At 39.6% G+C, this 21,717-nt stretch overlaps 1 pseudogene; it reads left to right on the forward strand.

Annotated features, from left to right (window-relative positions):
* Nucleotides 1-1,724: 1,724 nt before the first annotated feature.
* On the forward strand, nt 1,725-4,303 carry LOC117072173 (annotated as a pseudogene).
* The last annotated feature ends 17,414 nt before the right edge of the window (nt 4,304-21,717 follow it).

The raw sequence follows: 21,717 nt of genomic DNA on the forward strand, positions 1-21,717 counted from the left end.
GCGTCACGCTACCTGACTTCAAACTATACTACAAGGCTACAGTAACCAAAACAGCATGGTACTGGTACCAAAACAGAGATATAGACCAATGGAACAGAACAGAGTCCTCAGAAATAATACCACACACTACAGCCATCTGATCTTTGACAAACCTGAGAGAAACAAAAAATGGGAAAGGATTCCCTATTTAATAAATGGTGCTGGGAAAATTGGCTAGCCATAAGTAGAAAGCTGAAACTGGATCTTTCCTTACCCCTATACGAAGATTAATCAAGATGGATAGAGACTTAAATGTTAGACCTAATACTAAAAACCCTAGAAGAAAATCTAGGTAGTACCATTCAGGACATAGGCATGGGCAAGGACTTCATGTCTAAAACACCAAAAGCAATGGCAGCAAAAGCCAAAATTGACCAATGGGATCTAATTAAACTAAAGAGCTTTTGCACAGCAAAAGAAACTACCATCAGAGTGAACAGGCAACCTACAGAATGGGAGAAAATTTTTGCAACCTACTCATCTGACAAAGGCTAATATCCAGAATCTACAAAGAACTCAAACAAATATACAAGAAAAAAACAAACAACCCCATCAAAAAGTGGGGAAAGGATATGAACAGACATTTCTCAAAAGAAGACATTCATACAGCCAACAGACACATGAAAAAATGCTCATCATCACTGGCCATCAAAGAAATGCAAATCAAAACCACAATGAGATACCATGTCACACCAGTTAGAATGGCAATCATTAAGAAGTCAGGAAACAACAGGTGTTGGAGAGGATGTGGAGAAATAGGAACACTTTTACACTGTTGGTGGGATTGTAAACTAGTTCAACCGTTATGGAAAACAGTATGGCAATTCCTCAAGGATCTAGAACTAGATGTACCATATGACCCAGCCATCCCACTACTGGGTATATACCCAAAGGATTATAAATTACTCTACTACAAAGACACATGCACACATGTTTATTGCGGCACTATTCACAATAGCAAAGACTTGGAATCAACCCAAATGTCCATCTGTGACAGACTGGATTAAGAAAATGTGGCACATATACACCATGGAATACTATGCAGCCATAAAAATGGATGAGTTGCGTCCTTTGTAGGGACATGGATGCAGCTGGAAACCATCATTCTTAGCCAACTATCACAAGAAGAGAAAACCAAACACCGCATGTTCTCACTCATAGGGGGAACTGAACAATGAGATCACTTGGACTCGGGAAGGGGAACATCACACACTGGGGCCTATCAGGGGGAGGGGGGAGGAGGGAGGGATTGCACTGGGGAGTTATACATGATATAAATGATGAATTGATGGGTGCTGATGAGTTGATGGGTGCAGCACACCAACATGGCATAAGTATACATATGTAACAAACCTGCACGTTATGCACATGTACCCTAGAACTTAAAGTATAATAATAAAAAAAAAAAGACATTAATGGAAAAACTGGTGAAATCCAAATAAAGTCAGTAGCATATTTAGTAGTAATGTACCCATTTAGTAGTAATGCACCCAAAAACTTAAATAAATGAGGGATTATGAAAAAAAAAAAAAAAGAAAGTTAACTTACAGTTTCTCCAGTATAAAATAAGGATGAAACTAATAGTATCCAAGTGTTCAGCACAGTGCCCAGTACACAGTAAGAGCCCAAAAGATGTTAGCTATTTTTCTCTTAGGTCCTTAAGAGGTTCTGGCAGCTGAGAGAAAATGAAAAAGGCAGGAGGGGCCAAGATACTGAAAAGAAATAAGGCCAAGGGGAAGAAGGTGGCTCCGGCCCCTGCTGTCGTGAAGCAGCAGGAGGTTAAGAAAGTGGTGAATCCCCTGTTTGAGAAAAGGCCTAAGAATTTTGGCATTGGACAGGACATCCAGCCCAAAAGAGACCTCACTTGCTTCATGAAGTGGTCCCACTATATCAGGTTGCAGCAGCAGAGAGTCATCCTCTATAAATGGCTGAAAGTGCCTCCTGCAATTAACCAGTTCACCCAGGGCCTGCACCGCCAAACAGCTACTCAGTTGCTTAAGCTGGCCCACCACTACAGACCATAAAAGAGAAAGACAAAGCAAGCAAAGAAGCAGAGGCTGTTGGTCCCGGCTGAGAAGAAAGCTTCCAGCAAAGAGGACATTCCCACTAGGAGACCACTTGTCCTTCAAGCAGGAGTTAACACCGTCGCCACCTTGGTGGACAAGAAAGCTCAACTGGAGGTGACTTCACATGATGTGGATCCCATCAAGCTGGTTGTCTTCCTGCCTGCCTTGTGTCATAAAATGGGGGTCTCTTCCCCTGCATTATCAAGAGGCAGGCAAGACTGGGACATATAGTCCACAGGAAGACCTGGACCACTGTCGCCTTCACACAGGTGAACTCGGAAGACAAAGGAGCTTTGGCTAAGCTGGTGGAAGCTATCAGGACCAACTACAACAACAGATACGATGAGATCTGCCATCACTGGGGAGGCAATGTCCTGGGTCCCAAATCTGTGGCTCACATTGCCAAGCTTGAAAAGGCAAAGGCTAAAGAACTTGCACCAAACTGGGTTAAATGCACGCTGTTGAGTTTTATGTACATAAAAATAATTAAAATAATACAAATTTTAAGAAAAAGAAAAAGCGTAGGAGACCACCCACGGCAGTGGGCTATGCACTGGCTGAAGAACCTTTTTTTTAAATTATTATTTTATTTTTTGAGATGGAGTCTTGCCTCTGTCACCCAGGCTGGAGTGCAGTGGCATGATCTCAGCTCACTGCAACCTCTACCTTCCGGGTTCAAGTGATTCTTCTGCCTCAGCTGGGACTACGGGATTACAGTGATTCTTCTGCCTCAGCTGGGATTACAGGCATCTGCCACCATGCCCTGCTAATTTTTGTATTTTTAGTAGAGACGGAGTTTCACCATGTTGGCCAGGCTGCTCACGAACTCCTGGCCTCAAGTGATCTGCCCACCTCAGCCTCCCAAAAGAATCCTTCATCTTTAGTTTGCAGTGAGAAAGAACCACGTAAGACTCTGCAATGGAGACACTGGAGTGCAAGATTAGCCAGGCACAACCTTCTAGTTTAATGTGCAGAGTTCTGTGAATCTTCTTGTACTAAGTTTTCAGGAGTCTCCCCACCGTGAATCTGGGTGTGCAACCACTTTTTGATCCATTGGCACATAAGCCACACTGTGCCTAGTCTAAACAAGAAACATTTCTCTCTTCTTCCCTGGTAATAAAACTCCAATTTGTATTCAGGTTTTTGGCAGAGATCCGTTGATTTCAGGAAGGGATCCTAAAAGGATTTTAGGCCCCTACCTCAACAACAAGGAATGAGCTGAAATTGGTATAAATCAGTCATAGCAATTTCCTTTTCTTTCCTCAGGGATTGGCCAATGAGTGGGCACATGACTGAATCCTGGCCAAGGAGACAAAGGGAAAGTCCACTAGGGAAGGCTCTCTTCCTAATAAAGAGACAAGACTCCACAAGTAGAATGTCTCCACCTGTCTTCCTTCTTGTTCTGAACACGGACATGGTGACTGGAGCCACAGTAGCTATATTCTGGCCAGGAAAATGACGAAGAAGTTGGCCCTGAAATCATTAGATTACTGAACTGACTCAGGCAACTGCCTACCTCCAGACTTCTTGTTATGTAAGAAATATGAAGCTCATTTGTTTAGGCCTGTACAGATGACTTTTCTATTTCTTGCAGTCAAATGCATTCTGATACTGTGCTTTGTCTACTTCTTTCTTACCTCTGCCCTCTGACAGATGAGGCCCAACCCATTTTTCTTACTTGGCTTTATTTGAACGAAGATTCTAATAACCACAAGAAACCACTCTGTTGATCAACTCCTCTAATATAAAAGGAAACAGTCATGTTCTGTAATAAGTATTTTGTATCCAATTGATTTATAAATTGAAAACACAGGTTAAGCAGAAAGATAAAATCAAATACGGTCTCTCCCCTACTTACTTCTCATCTCTCTCTCTCATTTAGTTCAAAGAGACATAAAGTGATACCACTCCATCATTTTTGACAGAGCCACACGTGTAATGCAAAACATATGCTGAAGTTTTGTAATTACTTGGGTTCCTTGAGCAGAAGAGGGACGAGCTTATTGTATGTTCATGGTCTCTTCTCCTTCTGTGTCTCCTGCTACCGTATCAGGTTGATGCCCTGAAGATAACCGTTCCTCACTAGAGGTTTCTACTACTGTGTCCTAAACATCAGATTAAACCCCTCGGATACTGACATTAACCTAAGCCCATTCATAGGTGCCTTACCTCTTCAAATGACAAATGTGAACTGTTAGACACCTCTTCACTTCAGGCCTCCTGTTTCCACCTTCTTTCCTTTTTTCTACTGACCCATGCAGATGAGGCCTCAGGATGCAAAGCTCTCAGCTGGACCTGCCTAAAATACACCTTGATAAAACAAGACTTTAGAGAGATTATAATACCTTTACGGGGTAGTCCCTAAAAGTTGAAGAACACTGAAAATAAACCTTGTCTCTTTTATTTCTCCAGATGGCCAATACATAGATGAAAAGACAATCAACTATTATATATTAACTATCAGGGAAATGCAAATCAAGACCAAATGAGACACTACTTTACACCCTCTAGGATGGCTATAATCTAAAAAGACCAATAACAAGTGTTGATGAGGAAGTAAACATATTGAAACCCTCATACATTGTTGGAGGGAATGTAAAACAGTGAAGCCACTTTAGAAAATGGCTTGGCAGTTCCTCAACATGTTAAACATAGAGTTACCACACGACCCAGCAAATCCACTTCTAGGTATTTACTCAACAGAAATGAGGCCGGGTGCAGTGGCTCATGCCTATAATCCCAGCACTTTGGGAGGCTGAGGCGGGTGGATCACAAGGTCAGGAGTTCAAGACCAGCCTGGCCAAGATGGTGAAACCCTGTCTCTACTAAAAATACCAAAAAAATTAGCTGGGCATGGTGGTGGGTGCCTGTAATCCCAGCTACTTGGGAGGCTGAGGCAGAGAATCACTTGAACCCGGAAGGTGGAGGTTGCAGTGAGCTGAGATTGTGCCACTGCACTCCAGCCTGGGCAACAGAGTGAGATTCCATCTCAAAAAAAAAAGAGAGAGAAATGAAAATATATGTCCATGCAAAACTTGTCTGCAAATGCACACAGCAGCATTATTCATTGTGACCAAAAAGTGAAAAAAAAAAGTAAATGACCATTCACTGATAAGTAGAGAAACAAAATGTGATGTATCTGTAGATAAAATGATATTGTGCAATAAAAAGGAATAAAGTACTGTTACAAATAACACAACATGGATGAACCTTGGAAACAGTATGCCAAGTAAAAAAAGCCAGACACAAAAGACCACAACTTATATGAGTCCATTCACATGAAATGTCCAGAATAGGCAAATCCATAGAGACAGGAAGTAAATTAATGGGTGTCAGGAGCTGAGGGGAAGAAAAATGAGGAATGAGTGCTAGTGAGTACAAGATTTCTTTTTGGGGTGACAAAAATGTTCTAAAACCAGAAAAGAGTAACATTTGTACAATTTTATGAATATAATAAAAACCACCAATTGTACTTTTTTTTTTTTTTGAGACGAAGTCTTGCTCTGTTGCCCAGGCTGGAGTGCAGTGGCACAATCTCGGCTCACTGCAAGCTCTGCCTTCCAGGTTCATGCCATTCTCCTGCCTCAGCCTCCCGAGTAGCTGGGATTAGAGGTACCCGCCACCACACCTAGCTAATTTTTTGTATTTTTTTAGTAGAGACGGGGTTTCACCATGTTAGCCAGGATGGTCTCGATCTCCTGACCTCGTGATCCGCCTGCCTCAGCCTCCCAAAGTGCTGCGATTACAGGCATGAGCCACCGTACCCGGTACATTTTTAAAAGATTAATTTTATTGTATGTGAATTATATCTCAACAAAGCTGTTACAAAACACCACCACCAAACCTCCTCCTTTTACAATGTTTTTGGGGCTAGAAGACTAATATGAGATGAGGCTGAGATGAAAACTGGGTCTTCTGCTTCTGCCCTCTTCTTTTCTTTCTTCCTTTCCACTGCTCCTCCCAATCACTCTATCACTGTTGTCCTGAGGCACTCACCTGCTCCATCAGCCCCCAGAAACCGTAACAGGTATAGCGGCAACAGAAAATCACTTTACCATGCTCCCATTACTGCAGCCCATTAAAGCCAGGGACAAACTGCCCTGGCTGTCCAAAGGTAAAAAAATGCCTTTGTCTAGGAAAGCATTCTTCTCATAAATTACAATAATGCAAATATAAAATATAAATTTTTTCATCCTATTTGTGAACTAAAACAAAATATTTAAAACATTTTTATTTGATCTTTAATATATTCTTAAAGATAATAGAAACCTGAATTATAAATTTTTTACTTACTCACCATTTAAACCACATTGTTTCTATTTTCTTTTCCTCTTATTGCTAAGCAATGAAAATTTCTTTGTTACAAAACATAGAAAAATATGTACCTTGGATAGTCTAACTTCCAGAACCACTATATATTCCATCTTTGCTTTCAACAATTAATCCTCAGTCTAAAAGGGGAAAACAAGATAATCCCTCATTTAAATGATCAGTGGAGGGAATTCATACAGAATAGCAGACAACTCTCACAACTCTATCATTCAGAACTTACAAAATTTTAAAAATAATACTTCAGAAACACAAATATATCAATATTTTAACAGCAATTTTTTCTGTCTCTCCTAGGCTTCTAGCACATATATATCTCCATTCTTGAGCCTTACTACATACCAGGCACTGTGCTGGTACTTCACATATGTTATCTCATTTTATTCTCATTACAATTCTTTCTGTCAACCCAGGAGACTTCCAGTTTGAGACAAGAGAAAAAAGGGTGGTAGTTAACTGGGAAATTGAGTTGGGGTACCTGCTTCAAAATATCTCTTTTGTTATTTTACCTGAAATCCCACCATTAAATCTCACCCCTAGATTTGAAGATTTTTCTCTCTAGCTTAAGCTATAATCAAACAGGACTGAAGTCTCATAGATTCTGGAAGCTCAGATTTAAAGCAAGTGTAGTAAGGATAGGCAATGGAGACCAGAGAACCCAAAGCCTAACTCAGCAGTTTGGCCCAAGGAGCTGTCCCCATATGAGGATCATTGGTCACAACTCTTATTTCTTAGAAGGCCCTGACAGATGTGATTCTACAAGGACAGAGTTGTTTTCAGAGTCCCTGTTTTCTTGGTTTGTTCATCTCCTACCTGTTACTTCACTGGCTTCTGATAAAAGATTGTTTTTTAAAAATTCTGTCTACCCACTGCTAAGGCTGAGAAAGTTTGAGTAATTGATTTGCCCAATATCACACAGTAAGTGATAGAACCAAGATTTGAACCTTCACAAAGTTGGTGTTCTCAATTACTTCTCGGCATTGTTTTCCCCCACTATACTAGTATAATTCATGCATTGTTAAGAAGCAACCCAAAAATGTTTGTTTTGAGTCCCTCCAACCACTTATTTTACTTCCCGAATATCATTTCCCTGATGCCTTCTCAAAACTGACTTTCAAATTGTTTTATTTATGCTTGGATGAAAAATGGCTAAATGGTTGGCTTTCCCAGAATATCTTCATTTTGATAAAAACCAAAATTTAAACTAAAACAATGAAGATTTAACTTGAGAATTTCAAACATTATGAAGAATGGAGGTTAGTTCAAAGTATGACTAAGTGGATTTAGCAGAAATGTCTTGAACTTGGAAAATATGAAAGCCCCTTCAGCAAACTGAAACATGTTTTCAGCATTATACTACTATAAATAGAACTATAGTTCAAAGAGGGGTTTTTCCAAGCTCCTAATTTAAATCAGCAAAAGAATGGTTTCAGGTTCCCACAACAGGAGCCATTTGATGGGATATTTTATCAAAAAATATCAAAAACAATATTACTGTGATGCTTTTAAAGGGGAGATAAGAAGAATGGTTGTTAGCCAAAAGTCCTTTATTCTTGACTTAAAGAAAAAAGACAAGAGGGAAAGCCATGCTTTTTAAATTCTTCTCAGTCTGGTTTCTCTGACAAACCTGTTTGATAGGCATAAGGGACCTGAAGCAGTGCTTCCAGGGAAAAAGTAGCCATCACTCATGGTTCATTGGATTTCTATGACAGAATGATCACATTCTGTAGAACCTGGCATAAGCACATCATTATTAAGCCTTGCTTTAGCATTTCTTAACTGATCATGGATGCTGCAGTCCTTGGTGGCTCCTCTCTGTTGGCACTGTTTGTAGTTATTTGACCTTTTCTCAGTGGATAATCCACACAGAAAGCCCTAATTACTTCCCCAGCTTTGACCAGCCAGCAGTGTGAATAATCAATGACACTCATTTAGGTATTGCACAATCAGATGCTTATGGTGTTTAAAGAACATTTTTCCATTGACCTGCCACAGCTGCAAGACAATTACAAGCAGTAAAGCTGCTGTTGTAATCACAAGATGACCAGGTGACCTTGTAGGTTTAAAGTTGATGACTGAGGCCTTGACTGGGATGTAGTCATGATACAGAACGTATTTTGGGAGAGAAAGGAAGCTTCATTGTATACTAATGTGACATGTTCAGCCCCAAGAGCAGTGTTCTGAAATATTGACAAATCACAAGACTCATATTGGCAGGTAAAATTCAGCATTTATATCCATGGCCTCCTTCTTTCCATTGTACACAAAATATTAAATAAATAAGAATATAGGCCGGGTGTGGTGGCTCAAGCCTGTAATCCCAGCACTTTGGGAGGCCGAGGCGGGCGGATCACGAGGTCAGGAGATCGAGACCATCCTGGCTAACACTGTGAAACCCGTCTCTACTAAAAAATACAAAAAACTAGCCGGGCGAGGTGGCGGGCGCCTGTAGTCCCAGCTACTCGGAGGCTGAGGCAGGAGAATGGCGTAAACCCGGGAGGCGGAGCTTGCAGTGAGCTGAGATCAGGCCACTGCACTCCAGCCCGGGCGACAGAGCGAGACTCCGTCTCAAAACAAATAAATAAATAAATAAATAAATAAATAAGAATATAAAAAATATTGAAGTCTATTCCTACCTCTCTGTAAACTTTTTTTTTTTTTTTTTGAGGCGGAGTCTCCCTCTGTCGCCCAGGCTGGAGTGCAGTGGCGCAATCTCGGCTCACTGCAAGCTCCACCTCCCGGGTTCACGCCATTCTCCTGCCTCAGCCTCCCAAGTAGCTGGGACTACAGGCGCCCGCCACCTCGCCCGGCTAGTTTTTTGTATTTTTAGTAGAGACGGGGTTTCACTGTGTTAGCCAGGATGGTCTCGATCTCCTGACCTCGTGATCCGCCCGTCTCGGCCTCCCAAAGTGCTGGGATTACAGGCTTGAGCCACCGCGCCCGGCCTCTGTAAACTTTTTAAGGTAGGAATGAAGATAAAAGTGGAAGGAAGTTGTCCTATCTAAATAGATATTTACAGGTTTCTAGGAGGTTAAATTTTTTTAATGTATTCAAATTGCAATGAATCCTCATGAACTCTCAGGCCAACTTCCCCCACAAAGATCACTATTAAAAAGATTTGCTCGGCTCGGTGGCTCACGCCTGTAATCCCAGCACTTTGGGAGGCCGAGGCTGGCGGATCATGAGGTCAGGAGATTGAGACCATCCTGGCTAACACGGTGAAACCCCGTCTCTACTAAAAATACAAAAAGTTAGCCGGGCGTGGTGGTGTGCGCCTGTAGTCCCAGCTACTCAGAGGCTGAGGCAGGAGAATGGCGTGAACCCGGGAGGCGGAGCTTGTAGTGAGCCGAGATCGTGCCACTGTACTCCAGCCTGAGCGACAGAGCAAGACTCCGTCCCAAAAAAAAAAAAAAGAAAAAGAAAAAAAAGATGTGAGATCTGGGGTTCCTTAAAATAATGACTAATTACCAAATTTCATATAAAACTTTAACATAAGTTGTAAGAAAGTGGAATATGATATTTCTAATAGAGTATTGTGCCTGGAAACACTACTGTATTGAAAATCCTTTGGAAACAAGGATTGATCATCTAAAGTTTGGGAAATGCAGTACACAATATCCTTTTCACGGAGATTTACAATGTACATTAGCATATTAAAGGTTCTGGAATGTGTTTCTCAAAACAACTTTGGGAATGCTAGTTTATAGATCTTTTTTTCCCTGTTATTACCATCTTACATAAAAATTGAATTTGTAAACATGAGTTTTTGTCTCAGAATGTGAATGAGTAGACTTTCTACTTCACTTTTCATAAAGTTTTGTACAAAATAAGATCAGTAAAAACAATCAAGAAAACAAGTTGATAGAACAATGAAACAGTTATGCTCCTGGCAGAAAAGATGAAGAAAAGGACATGTCCTAAATTAGGGACACAGCAGAGGAGAGTTTCGGAATGGAAAAGCCTCAGATAAAGGAAAGGAAGGGAAGGTGTGAGGTTAACGCACAGACTATCTTCTCCTTTTTCAAACTGAAGGCTGTCCTGATTTAATCTGGCAAAGGAAGGCAAACCAGCTCATCAGCATGCAATTGATGATTTATCCAGCTTGCTGTCAGAGACAGCACTGTGTAAAGACACAGTAGAGAATAAGGAAAAACAGGCAAACCTTAGTGAGTAAGCCAAGAAGGCAAATCACTAAAAAAAACACACACAGTAAAAAGACTGCACATTTGTTGGTATGATCTTGATTAATCCCAAGACAGCTAAAGCTTTCATGTTTGGGGCCCCTGGGATGTGTAATGCAAGTTTTTACTCATACTAGCAGAATCCAATTCATAGTATTTATAGTAAATGAGCTGGTTTTTAAAACATCGTTTTTAGGTTCAGCAGGCATCACTGTGTTTTCTTTTAGTGTATGCCATGTTTGAGTGATATTTATAATTATTTCCTTATATATGTTTATTGCTTTGTTGGAAGCTGAGGCCTGTATTTGTCTGCATTATACAGCACCCCAGGATTAGGGTGGATTTACCTCTTATTCTGTAATACTGTCTTTCAAGGACCCAATAACTCTCTATAACTAGTTCCAGCTTGTAATGTGTCTGGGAATTTTTTGACTTTTGGAATCCATTGATGTCCTCCAGAAACATTCATTCTTAAATGTTGCCAAACCATCAAGAATATGAGGTTATTACAAGGTCAGTAGTAACAGGCAGTTAGAAACATAAGGGGAAAAGTGTTGAGAGGTAGAGGCAGCAACATCAGGAACATTTACCCATGCATATTGCTGACCAAGCAATTTTTTCTGCAATTCTGTAAAACTCAGTCTTTTAATTAAAGGCCTCCCTGTGAATGTGGCAAGACAATGTGTGGAATGTATTCAGGATTGCAACCCCTAGTCATACATTTTACCTCCTCAACCCTTTGATGTCACTTCACAGCCTTTAAATAACTGGTAGCACCATAGATCCCATTCCAAACCTGAGCAAGAAATTTCTAGAAAATACACTTGGAAGAAAAGAGTTGAGGAGACAAACACCCAGCAAGTAAAATATATAAATATCTGGCTTCATACTGAACCCCTGAATACTAAATGTAAAATTTTAAGAACTAGTATAGGTGGGGCGTGGTGGCTCACGCCTGTAATCCCAGCACTTTGGGAGGCCGAGGCGGGCGGATCACAAGGTCAGGAGATCGAGACCATCCTGGCTAACAAGATGAAGCCCCATCTCTACCAAAAATACCAAAAATTAGTCGGGCATGGTGGTGGGCGCCTTGTAGTACCAGCTACTCGGGAGGCTGAGGCAGGAGAATGGCATGAACCAGGGAGGCAGAGCTTGCAGTGAGATGAGATCATGCCACTGCACTCCAGCCTGGGCAACAGAGTGAGACTCCATCTCAAAAAAAAAAGAAAAAAGAAAAAGAACTAGTATATGGGATATGTACTATACACAATCAAAATCTTTTTTTTTTTTTTTTTTTGAGATGGAGTCTGGCTCTGTGGCTCTGTTGCCCAGGGTGGAGTGCAGTGGTGCCATCTCAGCTCACTGCAACCTCCATCTCCCTTGTTCAAGCAATTCTGCTGCCTAAGCCTTCCAAGTAGGTTGGATTACAGGCGCCTGCCACCAGGCCTGGCTAATTTTTGTATTTTTAGTAGTGATGGGGTTTCACCATGTTGTCCAGGCTGGTCTCAAACTCATGACCTCAAGTGATCCGCCTGCCTCAGCCTCCCAAAATGCTGGAATTACAGGCATGCGCCATTGTGACCAGCCTCAAAATCAGTTTTAGTGCTTTATAGATAAGGAAACAAGCAGAAAAGGTAAATTACTTGACAAAGATAATAGCTGGTATGTAGCAGAATAGACTACAAAGAGCTGATCCTCCAAATGTAGTTAGTGCTTTTTATTTTAACTGCAACACAATGGTTCTCCTAAAAAAAAGTTGATTCAGTATAGGGTATATAAATATATTACACATGTAATAAGATATTTATAGATATGTCAGTTAAACTTCCATATCTTTCTCTTTAGCCTAAGAAAGTACCAGGTTTACTGTAAGTATGAGAAAAATAGGAAGAGCACGGTGGCTCACGCCTGTAATCCCCACACTTTGGGAGGCTGAGGCAGGCAGATCACGAGGTCAAGAGATCGAGACCATCCTGGCCAACATGGAGAAACCCCATCTCTACTAAAAATACAAAAATTGGCTGGGGGTGGTGGTGCGCACCTGTAGTCCCAGCTACTCGGGAGGCTGAGGCATGAGAATCACTTGAACCCAGGAGGTGGAGGTTGCAGTGAGCTGAGATCACGCCACTACACTCCAGCCTGGCAACAGAGCGAGACTCCATCTCAAATAATAATAATAATAATAATAATAAAATGGGAAAATAGACATCTCAGGAAAAAAGTTAAATAATTTTAAATGAGAAACCTAGGATTCATCATATGAACCCTATTTATGTTTATTCTTAGCCACATTGATTCAGCTGAAAAAAGATGCTTCATTTATGACATCTAAAATTCCAACCCATAATCAGAAACAGCAGAATGGTCATGGTGAAAATATTTGCCCTACATCTGTGTCTGCTTAGGGTTGCACATCCAAATCTGCTTGGCATTATTTGTTTAATTTGGAGAAAGGACACCTAATTTTCTTGTTTCCTCACTGACTCAACTGCTGTATACAAGAGAATGGTTTCTGCATTCAGAATGAGTTCCTACATGATTAAGAAACCAATTCAAAGGAATGCTTCTTAAACCTGCAGCAACTTAGCAACTCATTATTATTAATATTTTCATTAAACCATTCAAAGCTTTCTTGATATAAACACAATTTTCTTTTTCTAATCAGTCAGCATATATGAACATTAAAGTTTGTTTGGTTTTTCCAGAGTTCTGGTTGGTTGTTTGCTCTAGGGAATTTGGCCTCTTTCATAAAGTTAATAGTTTGGAAAAGGTACTGTAAGAAAGCTTCTAATGGTGCAATCAGTTTGTTTAACAAGCATTTCCAGGAAAAGATTTTGATAAGTCACTTGGATGTTTCATCCACAGAAAGCCAAAAATCTAAATGTCATAAACATATTCCTGGACATTTGATAAATGCTATAAATTGGACTGATTGAACTGTATAAAATATTCGTAACATTGTTCTACGTGAAAATGTATTCCAAGTTCCAGTTTAACTTGCCAGGAACAACCCCTTGACCGAGAATCTATCTCGTGACCCAGTAGGTAAGCTATCTCAGCAAGACAGAGATATTCTTAATAGTTAGTAACCTAACTCCAAATTTAAAAATAGGAAGAAAATTCTTTGGGGCACATACTCCCCTAAGATGATCCAAATTGTGATCAAACAGTGGTCTAGAAAGAGACTTTCCACGCACTCCCATGAAAAAGTTGTCAGAACTAGACTGTCCTTACGCTTAGGTGTGCACTGCAGCCCAGGCTACTTCTCTGAGTCACATTCTAGCTTTCTCTTTCCTGTAACATCCTAACAGACATTAGCCTGTTAATCATTTTCTAGGGATAGTTCTGGGGCTGGAAGGTGCTGTAAAATAAGGCAATTTGGTTAAAATCTTAAAGATTATCTAGACCAGAAGTGCCCAAACTTTCCCAGGTCATACCACTATAAATGTCTTAGTAATTTTTTCATAGTGTCCCTAGGCCAAAAGAAATAACAGTCTCATTAATTAAGTAGTTAGGTCCAAACACTTACTAAGTATTTGGGTTCTAATAACTTAGGGGGTGGTCTTACACACACACACACACACACACACACACACATATACCCACACAAACAAATTAAAACCAAATCATGTTTTTACTTAACTTCTAAACAGCCACGATTACTTCCTAATGAGATATGTACCCCTGTTCAGCACTCACATTTCAAACCTTGGAATTAAATTGCATTCCCTTCTTTCTCATTCCACACTGATTTCTAAGAAGTACTTGTTTTTTATCACAGCAATGGCCAAAAATCCAGCTTTACAAAGAAATGGCATCGAAAGACATGTAGTGTGAGCTAAAGTTGTGAACTATTGCAAGCTATTGTTTTGCCTGGTGTCTGAAAAACTTCAAGTATCATTCTATTTCCCTTGAAATTTTAAAATGTCCTGCAACACCCTTGTGAGTGAACTGTAGCACCCCAAGGCACCTTGGTCGCAGTTTGGGAATTGGGAGTCTAATATCCTATTTCATGGATAAGCAAAGTAAGACCAAGAGTAGTTAAGAAAACTTTCCAAGATTATCCAGCTAATTATGTTAAGTACAAAACAAGAAGTTGTGTTTAAAATACTGAGAATTTAGCCCATGTTCTTAAATTTAACTGGATCCCACAGATCTTGATTCTGCAGAGCAAACCTATGGACATGAAACTAACCCCACCTCTCAGGGCATTCCTGTCTTTGCATTCACTACTAGATGGTCCTCAACACAGTGATTTTTTTTTTTTAAGGTAAAAGGAGTTAAGAGAGCTGCATAATAGCACAGAATTATAAGAACCAAGAGTGGCACCTGTCTTCAGACCCTTCATTACAGCTTTTTTTTTTTTTCTCTCTCTCTCTTTAGGCAGAGTTTCGCTCTTGTCGCCCAGGCTGGAGTGCAGTGGCGTTATCTCAGCTCACTGCAACCTCCACCTCCCAGGTTCAAGCAATTCTCCTGCCTCAGCCTCCCAAGTAGCTGGGATTACAGGTGCCTGCCACCATGCCCAGCTAAGTTTTGTAGTTTTAGTAGAGACGAGTTTTCTCCATGTTGGCCAGGCTGGTCTCGAACTCCTGATCCCAGGTGATCCGCCCGCCTCAGCCTCCCAAAGTGCTGGGATTACAGGTGTGAGCCACAGCGCCCGGCCAATTCAGGGCTTTCTTTATCCCAACACAGTTTCCTTTCCTCCCTTATTGTGAGGCCCTTTTTACTTAACATAATTGGCTGGATAATTCATATCCTCTACTCTACTCATAAAACTCTACTTTCTTCCTCTTTGCCTCTTCTTTTTGTTCTGCAGTGCATTCTACTTCCAGGAACCATATGTCCTTATGGGATCCTATTCCTACATACCAAATCTTAGATACTGTGGTAGAAGTTACTGTTTACCTCCCAGTATTCATTCCCTCCTTCTTCCTTGTAAAAGGACACCCAGTTTTTTTTGCTGGGCTAACTACAATAAAGACCACATTTCCAGACTACTTTACAATTAGATATAGCCATATGATGGATTTCTGGCCAGTGGGATATAAGCAGAAGTAATGCATGCAATTTCTAAAAAAAAAAAAAAAGTGTTCTTAAAAAGAAGGGATGTGACCTTTCTCCCTTCCTTCTACCTGCTGGCTGAAATTAGAATATAATGACTGGAGTTCAAGTAGCCATTTTGGACCATGAGGAGGAACTCACAGCTTAAGGATGGCAGAGCAACAATATAGAAGGAGCTTAGTTCCTGTTGATCTTGGGTCTCTTTACAAACCCTCGTCTGATCCCCTCTGGATTTCATTTATATAAGAAAGAAATACATCTGTATATTATTTAAGCCACTGCTATTTGAAGATTTTTGTCAATGTCAGCTAAACCTACTACTGTACTAATACAGACTATCTTACATGATAATATAATAACACATAATGTACTTTAGAACAACTCCTATAGATTTCCACTATTATATATTTAATATATGTAAAACTTAGGACACATAACTCCAGGCACCTGTCAGAAGTATATGAAACCAAACTCACTACTACCCCTTGAGGATTTAACGAAATTTTCATACCTATGCCTCCCAAGGAAACGTATTTTATAAACCAAGTGACATCTGACTAAAATATATAAAGTTAAGTTTTCTTAAGGGGGTAAATTCTCACATAAAGTTGATCTAGTTTAAGGCAACAAATTAAACACTTCGATGTATCTCCATTATCTCCCTCAAGCCCACTAATGACGGAAGAGAGTCCTTAAAACATAAGCCCACCAAGGAATAACAATGAGAGAAGGAATGAAGTCACAAAATTTTGGAAACTGGAAAGCAGATGAACAAGCAGTAAGACTGCAAAAAGCTGAATCTTAAATGGGCAGTGGGAATAGCTAAGAAGCAACCTAATGTGCTTCAGAAAAACAATCCTAAAAGACCCAGAAATTGACATCATAAAGCACTCTGGAAGTGAAGAGGTGAACATAAAGCTATTCTTTCCTCAATTTCATGCAGCTAGACAACTGCCTCTCCTTAGTTTCAGGAGAAGATAAGATGTTTATTCTCTGGAGAGGGTAAAATATGGGGAATTATGACTGCAGGAACTCAGACACAATTGAGATAGAAGTTATCATACTAAAAATAGGGAAATTAAATGAAAGTTTGCATAATGAACTTTAAAACCCCCAGCTCTCTTGTTGTATTCCACTCTCAGAATGCTGGCAGCCGGATTTTATCATACCTCAGAGAGATATGAGAATTTATTATAACCATGAAAGAAGAACAGGATGCTTAAGAAAAAAAAATCAGAGAACAAGAAAGAAGTCTTTAAAATCCTCTTAGAATTTCCGAGAGATCTTGGAAAATTTATAAAGGAATTGAAGTTTCCTCGAAGAAAAGACAAAAGGAAAATGGATTTTCAGAAGGATGGATGGATGGAAGGAAGGAAGGATAAAAGGAAGAAAGGAAGGAAGGGGAAAGGGAAAGGAGGGGAGGGGAGAGGTGACCGGGTTCGGTGGCTCGTGCCTGTAAGGCTGAGGCCGGTGAATCACCTGAGGTCAGAAGTTTGAGACCAGCCTGACTAACAGGGTGAAACCCCGTCTCTACTAAAAATACAAAAATTAGCCAAGCGTGGTGGTGCATGCCTGTAATCCCAGCTACCTGGGAGGCTGAGGCAGGAGAATTGCTTGAATCTGGGAGGCAGAGGTTGCAGTGAACCAAGATCACGCCACTGCACTCCAGCCTGGGCAACAAGAGCTAAACTCCATCTCAAAAAAAAAGGAAGAAAGAAAAATTCAAGAAAACTTACCACTGAAGAACTTGAGTTTCCAGAAATGAAAAGACCCACGGAATACCAAGCACAATGGATAAAAATACACAGACCTACATGTCTATAAAAGAAGATTATTATGAAATTTCAGAGCCCTAGGCCAAAAAAAAGAAAAAATTTTAACAGATCTTAGATTTAAAAAAAAAATACAAGATTGACAATGAGAATGTCATCAGACTTCTCAGTAATAACATTGGAAGCTAGCAGACAATGGAGAAATGTCTTCAAGATTATAAATGTTATTAATTAAATGTGAAGATAGAATAATAGATTTCAGTCATTTAAGATCTCAAAAATTTCTAGGAAGCTGTTAGAAGATATGATCAATCAAAATAAGAATGTGAAGTAGGAAAAAGAAAGACATAATATCCAGAAAACCAGGGGATCCAACACAAAAGAGGCAAAGTGAATTCCTTGAAGCAGGGGTCAGCAAACTATATAGCCCATGGGCCTAATTCAGCATGACACCTGTTTTTATATGGCCCAAGAACTAAGAATGGTTCTTACATTTTTTAGTGATTTCTAAGAATAAAAATATTCTTATAAAAATAAGAATATTCCATGACACCTGAAAACTATATGAAATTAAAATTTCAGTGTTCATAAAGTTCTACTGGATCACAGCCACACTGATTGATTTATGTATCATCTATGGCTGCTTTCGTGCTGTAACAGCTAAGTCAAGCAGATGCACCTAAGGCTATATGGTCTAAAAAGCCTACTTTACAGAAATTTGCCTTACCCTAGAGGATGGTAAAGGAAGATCCCAGAATAACAGCTACGCAGCAAGCCTAAAGAACAACTGGCCCAAACTAGAACAAATCAGAAAGCCATAAAAGAAAGATCCCAAAAAATAAAATTGATGGAATCTCTGAAATGTTTCAATGTCCTAAAAGAAGATTTGAATAACTTGGGAAGGATTTGTAAATAAACTGGTTATCAGTACATAGAAAATTAAATTAAAAACAAGAGCATTATTAAATTATTTTTAAAAAGTGATACAGGAAGAAAAATTATTTAGTATATTATATGGTTCAGCTGTGAATAGAATTTATGTAGTCATAATAATGTACTAAATATTAAACAAAACAAAATTAAAATAAAGTAATTATATAAGGAAAATGGGGAACTAGAAATGTACCAGGCAGTATTGAGAATACTGGTGGCAACAAGATTAAAAGACAGATAAATTCTTAGTTTTGCACAGTCAAGAGATATGTCTAAAAACAAAAAGTCAAGAAGAAGCAGTTTAAGATTTAGTGGTATTTAGCCAAATATCAAGAGAAACAACTTAAACAGTTAAAAGTGCTTTCTTTAGTGACTGGGAAATGGAGTAAGGGTAGAAGAAAGGGAGAAACAGGACAGACCTGCTATTTATCAAAGTAAGGCTTGTAGACAATTTAATTTTTTAAACTACGTGTATATGTAACTTTGAAGCAAATAAAAACTAAATTTGATATTAGCCCCCCAAATGAAGAATTCTCATATAGATTTCTGATTGTTTGGCATGCTTTACCAGGTAAGTTTTTCAAGTAATGTTTATAAACACACCTGATTTGAGAATTTTGAACTGTTTAAGAAATAAAGGTCTTATTTTATATACCAACATGCAGTTAGTAAGCAAAAGTGAAGGGATTTTTTAAAACATTATTTTTTAAGTACTTAAAATTCTTTTATTTTGTTCTACTCTGTTTAGATCATGACTACAGAAAATAACTTATCTAAATACTAGCCACTTCAACTTCACTAGATGAGCTAAAACAACTTAAAAGATTTAATGGAAAGGTGTTTATATTATGGAAGACAATTAGGTAAGACAGTTTTTTTTGTTGTTGTTTGTTTTCTGTTTTGAGACAGAGTCTCACTCTGTCGCCCAGGCTGGAGTACAGTGGTGCAATCTCAGCTCACTGCAAGCTCCACCCCCCAGGTTCACGCCATTCCCCTGCCTCAGACTCCCGTGTAGCTGGGACTACAGGTGCCCGCCACCACGCCCTGCTAATTTTTCATATTTTTAGTAGAGACGGGGTTTCACCATGTTAGCCACAATGGTCTCGATCTCCTGACCTCGTCATCTGCCCATCTCGGCCTCCCAAAGTGCTGAGATTACAGGCGTGAGCCACCGCCCCTGGCCAGGTAAGACAGCTAATGTAAGAATAAGCTATCTTGTTAAGTAGGTCATCCAAAGAAAAGCATGTACTAAGTACTTCTATGTTTAAACAAATATGAAATGAACACATTAATATTGCAGTTACAAATAAATAACAATAAAAATATTATTTTAATTGGACATCCAGTACATCCCCAAATTTGTTTTTCAGTATTATCTTTCAAAGTCACTTAACCATGGCACACATTTTGTAAATGTCCTATATTTTACATGAATTGTATACAGGGCTTTTATTTAATTTACTTTTCACATTCATTTTACAACCAATATTTGATATTTGACAACCAATTTTAAATTAGCATAATTAGCAATTACCTTAGTATTCCTGTTTTTCAGTTTTAATACTCTTCATCCAAATGATGATAAGTTTGTTTGTAGTAATCAGCTTTTCAGCCAGGGAAATGGTTTCTAAACTATGCTCCTTTACATCCATTTTGCTAAAGAGAAAAAAAAAAGTGCTATTTACTTTAATACTAACTGTATTTTTTAAATTGTACCTTAAATTCATTTATGAAATAAATTTGAAAAATCAGAAGGGCTACGTGTATTTACCTACATCCCTAATTAGACTATAATGGTTTCTTCTAAGAAGACTGCAGGTACTCTCCCTGCTCTTAATGGAAAGTAGCAACTGTTTCTCAAATCACCCTCATGAGAGCATTATGCAATTTTATCTGTCTATATTCTATTTCTACTTTATACTGTTGCTATAGTAGAGCTATATAGGAGTGTTTTCTATCATTGCAAAAGCCAGATAAAATAGTTTACTATATCAAGTGGGGAATTATATATATAAATTGTCTGCTGCTGTCTATAGATTATGTCTGTAAAAGTTAAAAGCATTTTTCCCCTTACAGAGAGAACACTCCCAATGCCTTCCTTTGCCTCACATATAAATTATCTTTTAAGGGACCAGGTGCAATGGGCAAAGAGTTGGCTGTCTTCCCAATCCAGCTCTGCATACTTGTAGAGCTAGGGGTCACAGAAATGCAGAATTTAGAGTTTAAAGCCAAGTCAAGAATTATTTTCCTGTATCTTTTGCCTTAGGGGAGAGAAAGGGTGGGGGAATGGCAATTTAGGAGAAGTCACCTGAATTGAGATGGATTTAATTGCTTTTCCTGTTAATCTCCCCGCCTACACAGGTGGCTATGAGAGTCCTCTCTATCTCCACAGATCCATGTCAGTGTGAACATTAAGAGGAACTGAGGAGGCCGGGCGCGGTGGCTCAAGCCTGTAATCCCAGCACTTTGGGAGGCCGAGACGGGCGGATCACGAGGTCAGGAGATCGAGACCATCCTGGCTAATACGGTGAAACCCTGTCTCTACTTAAAAATACAAAAAACTAGCCGGGCGACGAGGCGGGCGCCTGTAGTCCCAGCTACTCGGGAGGCTGAGGCAGGAGAATGGCGTAAACCCGGGAGGCGGAGCTTGCAGTGAGCTGAGATCCGGCCACTGCACTCCAGCCTGGGTGGCAGAGCGAGACTCTGTCTCAAAAAAAAAAAAAAAAAAAAAGAGGAACTGAGAATTTGGAAATCTGGTCCAGGCAGTTCTCCAGCTTTGTTCCAGATGCAGGATGAGCACAATTCCATTGGAAGCATTTATGTGTGTGACATGATTAGACAATTAATATCCAGCAGAACACCAGTGCCTACTCCTCCCAAACAAGTTTGGAGTTAGTCCCAGAAAGCGTAGGTTCACAGTGGCATGGGACTTTTTGTAGAGTTGATTGATACTCCATAGCATTTATTTAAAAGATATGATTTTGAACTGTGTGAGGCCTGCTCCAGAGTACTCTTGGGAGGACAAGAAATTTCTAACAAACTAGGAAATGACTAGCAGGGAGGCTGCCTTGGGATATTGTTCAGACAGAGAAAGTAAAATTATCCTTCACCTTGGTTTCTCAATTTGCTACCATTATCCCTCTATACTCCTATGCCCAGTATGCTATGGTCAAATGAGAAGATTCTTTTTACATTTTGCTCTATTTAAGAAAGGCAGTGCAATCCCATGTATTTCTAATGGACTAAGATCAAGACTAACTTCTGAAGTGATTTTCAGGAAATGTCTTAGAACATGATTATCTTTTAGACACCAGACGAGTTGGAAGCTGAGGAGAG

This window comes from Trachypithecus francoisi, unplaced genomic scaffold (genome assembly GCF_009764315.1).
Source record: "Trachypithecus francoisi isolate TF-2019V2 unplaced genomic scaffold, Tfra_2.0 Lachesis_group4, whole genome shotgun sequence".
Classification (NCBI taxonomy): domain Eukaryota; kingdom Metazoa; phylum Chordata; class Mammalia; order Primates; family Cercopithecidae; genus Trachypithecus; species Trachypithecus francoisi.